The 7,872-nt window shown below is 44.2% G+C and overlaps 1 pseudogene; it reads left to right on the top strand.

Moving 5' to 3' along the window:
• Nucleotides 1-3,448: 3,448 nt before the first annotated feature.
• On the top strand, nucleotides 3,449-6,353 carry LOC122099481 (annotated as a pseudogene).
• Nucleotides 6,354-7,872: the final 1,519 nt, after the last annotated feature.

The following is a 7,872-nucleotide window of genomic DNA, read 5'->3' as shown; positions in this document are numbered from 1 at the left end:
AGCCAGTCCCTGAGATCAAGCCCAAGACCAGCACAAAAGATGGAGGAGGAAGAGAAGCCCTCTTCCATACTAGAATCCGCACTCCGCACCCCCATAGAGAGTTCTCAGAGGGCTGGAGCTGACTCCTCTATGTAAGTGTCAAAGAGCAGAAATGGAGAAAATGAGCATTTCTGGTGAAAGGAGCACTGGTGCAACAGCAAGCTGGGGCAAAAGGGAAAGGCTCCAGCTTGGCATTGCCAATTGCACAGCAGTTATCCCAGGCCTTTTTATGGCTGAGGCCTCTGGACATCTCCAAGGCAGAATATGTCTATTTTAGATTATAAAAAATACTGTGATACTTCATGAGCTGAAACCTTTAAAATGGAGATATTTGATAACTATTTTCCTATACACAAAGATGATATCTACTGCTCATTTAAAAACAAATCTAAGGAAAGAAATATAATTGCAATGGGAGAGTGCTTGCCTTACATGCATGATGTCCTGGGTTCCATCTAAAGCACTGGAGAAAAAAATGAGAAAACATGGAAAAACCGCCCAGAGTTATCAGAGCATAAAAAGAGCATGTCTGTGCAATGGAGGCAAAGTCTCTCTCCCAGAGAAGTTGCCTTTACTTTGGCCTTGAGTCGTCCTGTGTGCAGGCTCCTTGACATCATATCATGGCCCATCGCCCCTGGAACAATAAACACTGTGATGAGGTGACTATACCCCAGAGGTAGGTACCAAAATTATAACCTACTCAGAAAGACTAAAGAATGCATAAAGATCTTGGGTTGGCTTTGTGGAGCTTCGGACTAGGCCTGGGGAGTGATATGACCTGCAGACTGTCCAATGGTCTTGAGAGACATATAGTTCTTTCCTAGACACCTCATTAATACTTACATAACCCACATCAACTAGTGCCTTCCCTCCCATGGGCTTGTCCTGTCTAGCAAGGGTTCTGATGGTCTTTTCCTTCAATAAAGTTATGCTGTCTTACCTCTTCCTTTTTGTCTGTAGACTCTTTCCTCAAACAAAGGAGACAAAGGACCTGATCCAGGTGTTACATTTTATTTTTCTTGTCAGTCGAAAGGCTTGAACTCAGGACCTAGACACTGTCCCTCGTGGCTAGTGCTTTTCCACTTTGAGCCACAGGACCACTTCTGGTTTTCTGGTGGTTAATTGGAGATAAGTCTCAAACTTTTCTACCTGGGCTGGATTGAAACTCTGAAGTTCAGACCTCAGCGTCCTAAATAGCTAGGATTACAGGTGTGTGAGCCACCAGTGCTGGACAAATGGTTGTGTGTGTGTCTCTCTCTCTCTGTGTGTGTGTGTGTGTGTGTGTGTGTGTGTGTGTGTGTGTGTGTGTGTGTGTGTGTTGGTCCTAAGGCTTAAATTAATGCCTAAACGTTGACTTGGATTTTTTTTTTTTTTTTTTTTTTTGCTGAAGATTAGTGCTCTACCACTTCAGTCATAGCTCTATTTCGGGATTTTTGGTGGCTAATTAGGGATAAGAATCTCACTGAATTTTCTTGCCTGGACTGGCCTTGAACTTAGATCCTCAGATCTTAGTCTGCTGAGTATCAAGAAATACCAGCTAGAGCCACCACCACAACAGCTGAGTATTGTATTTTCTTCCATTCTCTGCTAACTCATGATAAAGAGGCTCTTTCCTAAATTCCCATAGATTTTAGAGTGCTGTGTGGAACACCAGCTATGCACAAGTAATGAAAGCTGAAAATCTCAATGGGAAAATGGTGCCCTTCTATGGATATTCTGCATCATTCACTATAGTACTGAGCAGTCCCATATGCAGACACTATACATCCCATCACCATGGCACTGAGCAGTCTTGTGAACAGAGCCATAGACATTGGATCAATATGGCCCTGAGCAGTCCTGTGTGTAGACCCAAAAGATATCAAATAACCATGACCTTGATAGTTAAGCATGTGACCCCTACATTAGGATAAAAACCCAACAGTGAAGACTTTCATAGGGGAGGCTGGACATGAGGGATGTGTTTATTAGAGGAAAGTGGTTGCTAACAGATCTGAAGTGGGTGGGTGACATGGTGGAGTAGGGTCTTGGAAAGCCTCTACTGGGAGGTATGTGTCCATGGTGTCTTCAAGGAGCAGATGTGTCAGTGTTAGGGAAGAAATGACTAAAAGAAGGATTCAGCTTGTTTCCCCTGTGGTCTATGGAATTCATTTACTAGGAACAATCAGGATATAATCTGTGTATGAGAAACAAAGGTTTCACCTATCATCTACTCAATGCATGGGGATGAGACTCTGGTCCAGGGAAACCTTGTGCTGAGTGGCTGACATCACTAAGTCACACATCTGTGAGTACCCATCATGTTTGCAGACTCAACACCTAGGTATACCATGTGTGATTGAAACAAACGCATTCCCGGTGTGTCCCTTAGGCACTGATGATACTCTAGCACAGGTTTGGTGGCAACACAAAAAGGGCTCAAGATAAAAGCATTCAGGATCCACCAGCTTTGGTGCCCAGGAAGTAGAAAAAAAGGTCTGTTTTGAAGCAGGCCATCATGTTGATACTGAAAACCTAATAACTGAATCACATCTTTTGTCTCTATGATCTCAAAGAATGAGTTCATGGATACAGAGGGAAGAATAAAACAGCAATGATATATTGAAGAAGAGAATATCAAATGTCTTGCTAGACAGGAGGGGTCCTAAGGGAAGGTACTTACTGGGATGCTTTGTACAGGGTTTTATTGTCTGTAAGAGAGAGCTATGTGACTCTCAAGGTCATAGGTCAGTCTGTGGCCATATCCATCCCAGACCCAATCAGAGATGTCACACAGCCTGTTTGAGATATCTGCATCCTTTAGCCCTTTTAATGGATGTCTGGTCCAGCAGACACCTGTGAGGCTCAATCAGGTCACTGTTCACATGGAAGTCTACTAGTGGCTCAATTGATAGAGCTTCTCGTTGAGCTTTGTGTTGTGTGTTGTGTGTGTGTGTGTGTGTGTGTGTGTGTGTGGTTAATTGGAAATAGGAGTTCCAAGAACTTTCCTTCCCTTCTGGGCTAACACTGAACCATGATCCTCAGATCTCAGCCTCATGATTAGCTAGGATTACAGACGTTATCCATAAACAAAGGGCTGAAAAAGTAGCCTTTTAATAAATTCATTTAAAGGAAGTATGAAAACAGCACCATTACTTAAAATTCAATCACCCCTCAGTATCCTCATGGAATGGGCTCGAGGACCCCCACCAATAACAGCATCTTCACACACTCAAGATCTTTATAAAAAATAGTATTTGTATAGAACCTACAAATAATCTGCCACACACATTCAAGTGTCTCTACATGACATCATACTTATTAACAGGTACATGCTATGTAGCCAGTGGTTTTACTATAGAGTACAGTACAAGTATATGAGAAGAAAATAGTGTATAATTATTTCCCTTGACAAGCCACATTTGGCGGAATGTACAGTGTTGGCATGTGCAGAGACAATAGCAGGTGAATTAAAGGTGAACCTGAAGATGAAAACTGGCAGGAATGGAGACGAGAAACATGCGAGGAGGTGGAGAAGGAATGGGTCAAGGCCTGAGGCATTTGGAACTTGCGGACTGGAGAAGAGGAGCCAGTGGCCCAATTAACAGTACTGGGGAAGGAAAAGGGATGAAGAGGAAGGATTGATTCACATATATTTGTTCTTATCCTGTCAAGATTTATTTAGCTTCCTTCAGAATTGAAGTTCTAAAAGAATTATCAGAATTCTCAAGTCCATTCCTTACTAAGTCAGAAATGGATTTCATCTCACAACAAGATGGTAATCACAAAAATATTCAACATCTCCATGGAAGTTTTAAAGGGTAATATCAATCAATGACTTGAATTACCTTGACAAGGAAGACACCTGTAAGGGTGTATGGGTGAGTAACTTTAAAAACTCCAACAATGACAACTGGCTCTTAACAGCCCAACACTCATCATGAAGCAAGGAGCTCTTCCTTCAATGTTGTCTTTTCCATTTTTTGTGAAGCAAGATTACCATATTGTTCCTCTGTAATTTAAGAGACAGTGTCGAGAAAGAGAATGGATAAGTTTGAATCACCTCTTGATGACAAGAAAGCTGAAGCAATTTGATTGTCTCATGACTGTCTCATTGACCAAGGGGCAAAAAGGGTAGTCACAGTTGAGTGGCATTTTCCATCCACACTCCAAATGCATTTCTACTTTCTTCTGCCTGTTCTGAATCCACATAAGCTAGCTTATATTGACAGCATCAGTAAAGACTGACTAGCCCCGGAGGATTGGCAGGGATGGGATGGTGTGCAAAAGGCAGAAGTGACCAGGAGGCCTGAAAAGAAGGGAGGGCTGAAGTGAGAGAACCACTGCTAATCCCTCTTCAAAAAATCCCTCAATGGCTGAACCGATCTTCTCTGTTTCTATGTCTCAAATGCTGTAATTTCTGTAATGAATGCTGAGAGTCACTTAAAATCATAAGCTCTGCCCCTAAGTTTCTTGTCAATTATAGGCCTACGTCAACTCTTGTCCCCACAGGCAAAAAATACGTTCCTCGGGCCACCATGGTGGACCTAGAGCCTGGAACCTTAGACTCAGTGAGATCAGGACCATTTGGCCAGAGCTTCAGGCCAGACAACTTCATATTTGGTATGTCATCATGGTCTATGGGTCCTAACATCCAGGCACTCCAGTGCTGGGCTGAGCCTTTATACACCTAGATATTGTCCTCAGCTAACCCACCTATTCCAGTCCACTGGAGTCATGCCCCTGGCCACTCAGACAGCTCAGATCAGTGCCACTCTTCAAGCACTCTATGACAAAGTAGCCTCTAAAGGGAAAGATCAGCAATCAGGGAAAGCCTCCAACAAGGTTTCAGCGCTGCTGGTCATTTCAAAGGCCCGGCAATAACAGAGAACTACTTCAGGACACCAGAAAACAAAGCACAGCTATGTGTGAGCAAGGTGCAGACAAGTGCTTGCAGCTTAGCTTTCCTATGATCACACTGTGCTCCTGTCCCTCCTGTGAAAATAACTACATTTCCAGTATTGAGGCAGGCTCTGTTCTTCATTTCTACAAGTAGTTGATTTGGGTTAAAATGTATCTTCCTCCACATTGTCTTTATTTCTTTAGAACCTGGGTGATTTGTAGGGTCCCAGATACATTGAAAACATTTCCTTTATTTCACCAAAGTTATCTAAAGTAAAAGCAAAGGTTGGCTCAGAAGAGTCCTATTGTCTTCACAATACAAATGTCACAGTAAATATTCTTGGAGTGTGTGTCTCATCATGTCTGATAGGCCAGAGTGGGGCAGCCAATAACTGGGCCAAGGGCTACTACACAGAGGAAGCCGAGCTGGTGGAGCCGGGACTGGATGTGGTGAGGCGGAAGTCAGAAAGGTGTGACTGTCTACAGGGTTTCTAGCTGGCCCACTCCTTGGGAGGTGGCACCAGGTCAAGTATGGGCACCCTGATTCTCAACAATATTCAAGAAGGGTACCCAAACCGCATCATGAACACCTTCAGTGTCATGCCCTCCCTGAAGGTGTCAAACACAGTGCTGGAGCCCTACAACACGATCTTCTCTGTCCACCAGCTGGTGGAAAATGCAGATGAGACTTTCTGCATCTGTACAACATCTGCTTCTGTAACTTGAAGCTGCCCATGCCCAACTATGGCGACCTGAACCACCTGGTGTCAGCCACCAACAGCGGGGTTACCACCTGCCTGTGCTTCCCTGGCCAGCTGAATGCAGACCTGCACAAGCTGGCCTTGAATCCGATGCTCTTTCCCGCCTGCACTTCTTCATGCCTGGCTTTGTGCCCCTGACCAGCCGTGCCAGCCAGCAGTACCATGCTCTCTCAGTGCCCGAGCTTCACCCAGCAGTTATTTGACGCTAAGAACTTGATGGTCACCTGTGATCTCCGCCATGGCTGCTACCTGACAGCGGCTGCCATCTCCGAGGCTGCATGTCCATGAAGAGGTGGATGAGCAGATGCTCAACGTGCAGAACAAGAACAGCAGCTACGTTGGAGACTGGATCCCCAACAATGTGAAGACGGCTGTGTATGACATCGCCCCTTCCCTCCCCCCCCTCCACATGGACTCACGATGTCGGCCACCTTCATCGGCAACAACATGGCCATCTAGGATCCCTTCAAGTGCATCTCAGAGCAGTTCAGTGCCATGTTCCAGTGCAATGCATTCTTGCACTGGTACATAGGTAAGGGCATAGATGAAATGGAGTTCACTGAAGCTGAGAGCAATATCAATGACCTGGTGTCCGAGTACCAGCAGTGCCAAGATGCTACTGCTGATGAACAGGGGGAATTTGAAGAAGACTTGGTGGAGGAACTAGTTTAAGACTTCCCATTGCTAGCAGTGCAACAGGAGTGTCAGAGCCTGCCTACTTCTCAAATTAATGGTGCTTTCCTGAGCTCCTGTTGTCCTGCAGTGGGATTCTTGCTGTGTATCATTATGCACAGCCTTTCCTGTCAGGAACTCACGGGTGGTGAATGTAAAAATACAGATTACTTTTAAATATGATTGTATGAAAGCCTTATTTATATAAATAAAGAAGTATACATTTTATACTCTTAGTCCTTATTCTTCTTAAGAATCCCTTTTATTCTTTCAATGTATTTGAAATATAAAGTTGGCCAGCAGGATTTAATCTTAGCAATATAGGAATGGTGCTCAAGAGGAGTTTCAAATTCATGGTGTTCCTGCTATTTTGAAGAGGAGGATGACAAACGCCAATATTTTTTATTTTCCCTGGCCCAGTTTTAAAGTTAGCAATCTCTCAATAGCATGCCAGTAGCAAAAAAGCAGGTTGAAGAGAAAGAAAACCAAATCTAGATGTTACAATTTTCCTAGTACCAATTTGATGTTTGTAGTACTGAAATGATTGACGTTCAAGGCTTGTCTGGGCACTGAGGTAGCAGGGCCTCTTCCTCCTTTATTCTGACACAGGACTGGCTATACCTGCCACCCATTACACATTCCTCTTTGGGAATGGAACCACAAAAGGCAGTTATGAATATTGGCCATTACAGATCTACTTCTCCTTCACACAATGGTAGGTTCTTGTCTCATGCCCCATCAGAGGGATTGCAGTCACATTCCCCAGAAACAGTAGCAGGAACCCCAATCCCTGTGCTTACAGTTCAGTTTACAGTGAAGCAGAACTCACAGGATGAGTGCAAGATCTTGGTTGCCAGGGTAGTTTCTCAAGGCATCTGGCAACATTAAGGACAGAAGTGAGTCTAGCTGTTTGAGGGAGTGAAAAGCTGACCAGCCCCATAGTGTATCAAGAACTGCTTGATTCTCTCCTTCCAAGTGAAGGAGAGAAGGGGAGACATGGCCCAATGACCCATTCTCATACTCACTTTTCCAGCATTCAAAGCTATCTGAGGCCCACGGGGAGTTGTAAGGACAAAAGGGATGCATGGAGCTAGCCTGTCGGGTATGGTTACTTTACATGAGTAAGATAGAAATCTCAATTGCTTAGAACATACAATGGCCAGGAAGAGGTCGAACACTTCTGTTTTCACTGGAGGCCAAATCAGTCAAGGGTTCTTTTTGCAAGAATCTTTCACTCCTCTTGCAGTGAGGCTTCAGGTAGATTGTCTGTGCCAGGCATTCCTCCATGGCCACCAATAACCTGTAATCCATTTTTTATTCAGAAACAGGACCTATGGGAATCCAGCAACTTTTAGAAAGCTCTAAGAAAAAGATACCACTGGGTGAGGTCCAAGTTCCTTGCTGCTAGTAAAGTTGGGAAATAGTAAGTTCCCTAAGCTTTCCTCTACCAGGCCTGAGGTTGGAGTAGGGTGGAGATGAGTGGGGTATAGATCTTTAAGCCAAGCTGATCTCACTCATT

The sequence above is a fragment of the Dipodomys spectabilis genome, unplaced genomic scaffold (genome assembly GCF_019054845.1).
Source record: "Dipodomys spectabilis isolate Male_0828 unplaced genomic scaffold, ASM1905484v1 ptg000516l, whole genome shotgun sequence".
Classification (NCBI taxonomy): domain Eukaryota; kingdom Metazoa; phylum Chordata; class Mammalia; order Rodentia; family Heteromyidae; genus Dipodomys; species Dipodomys spectabilis.
Note: the sequence above shows the minus strand (reverse complement) of the source record. Positions and strands in the feature narration are given on the sequence as shown.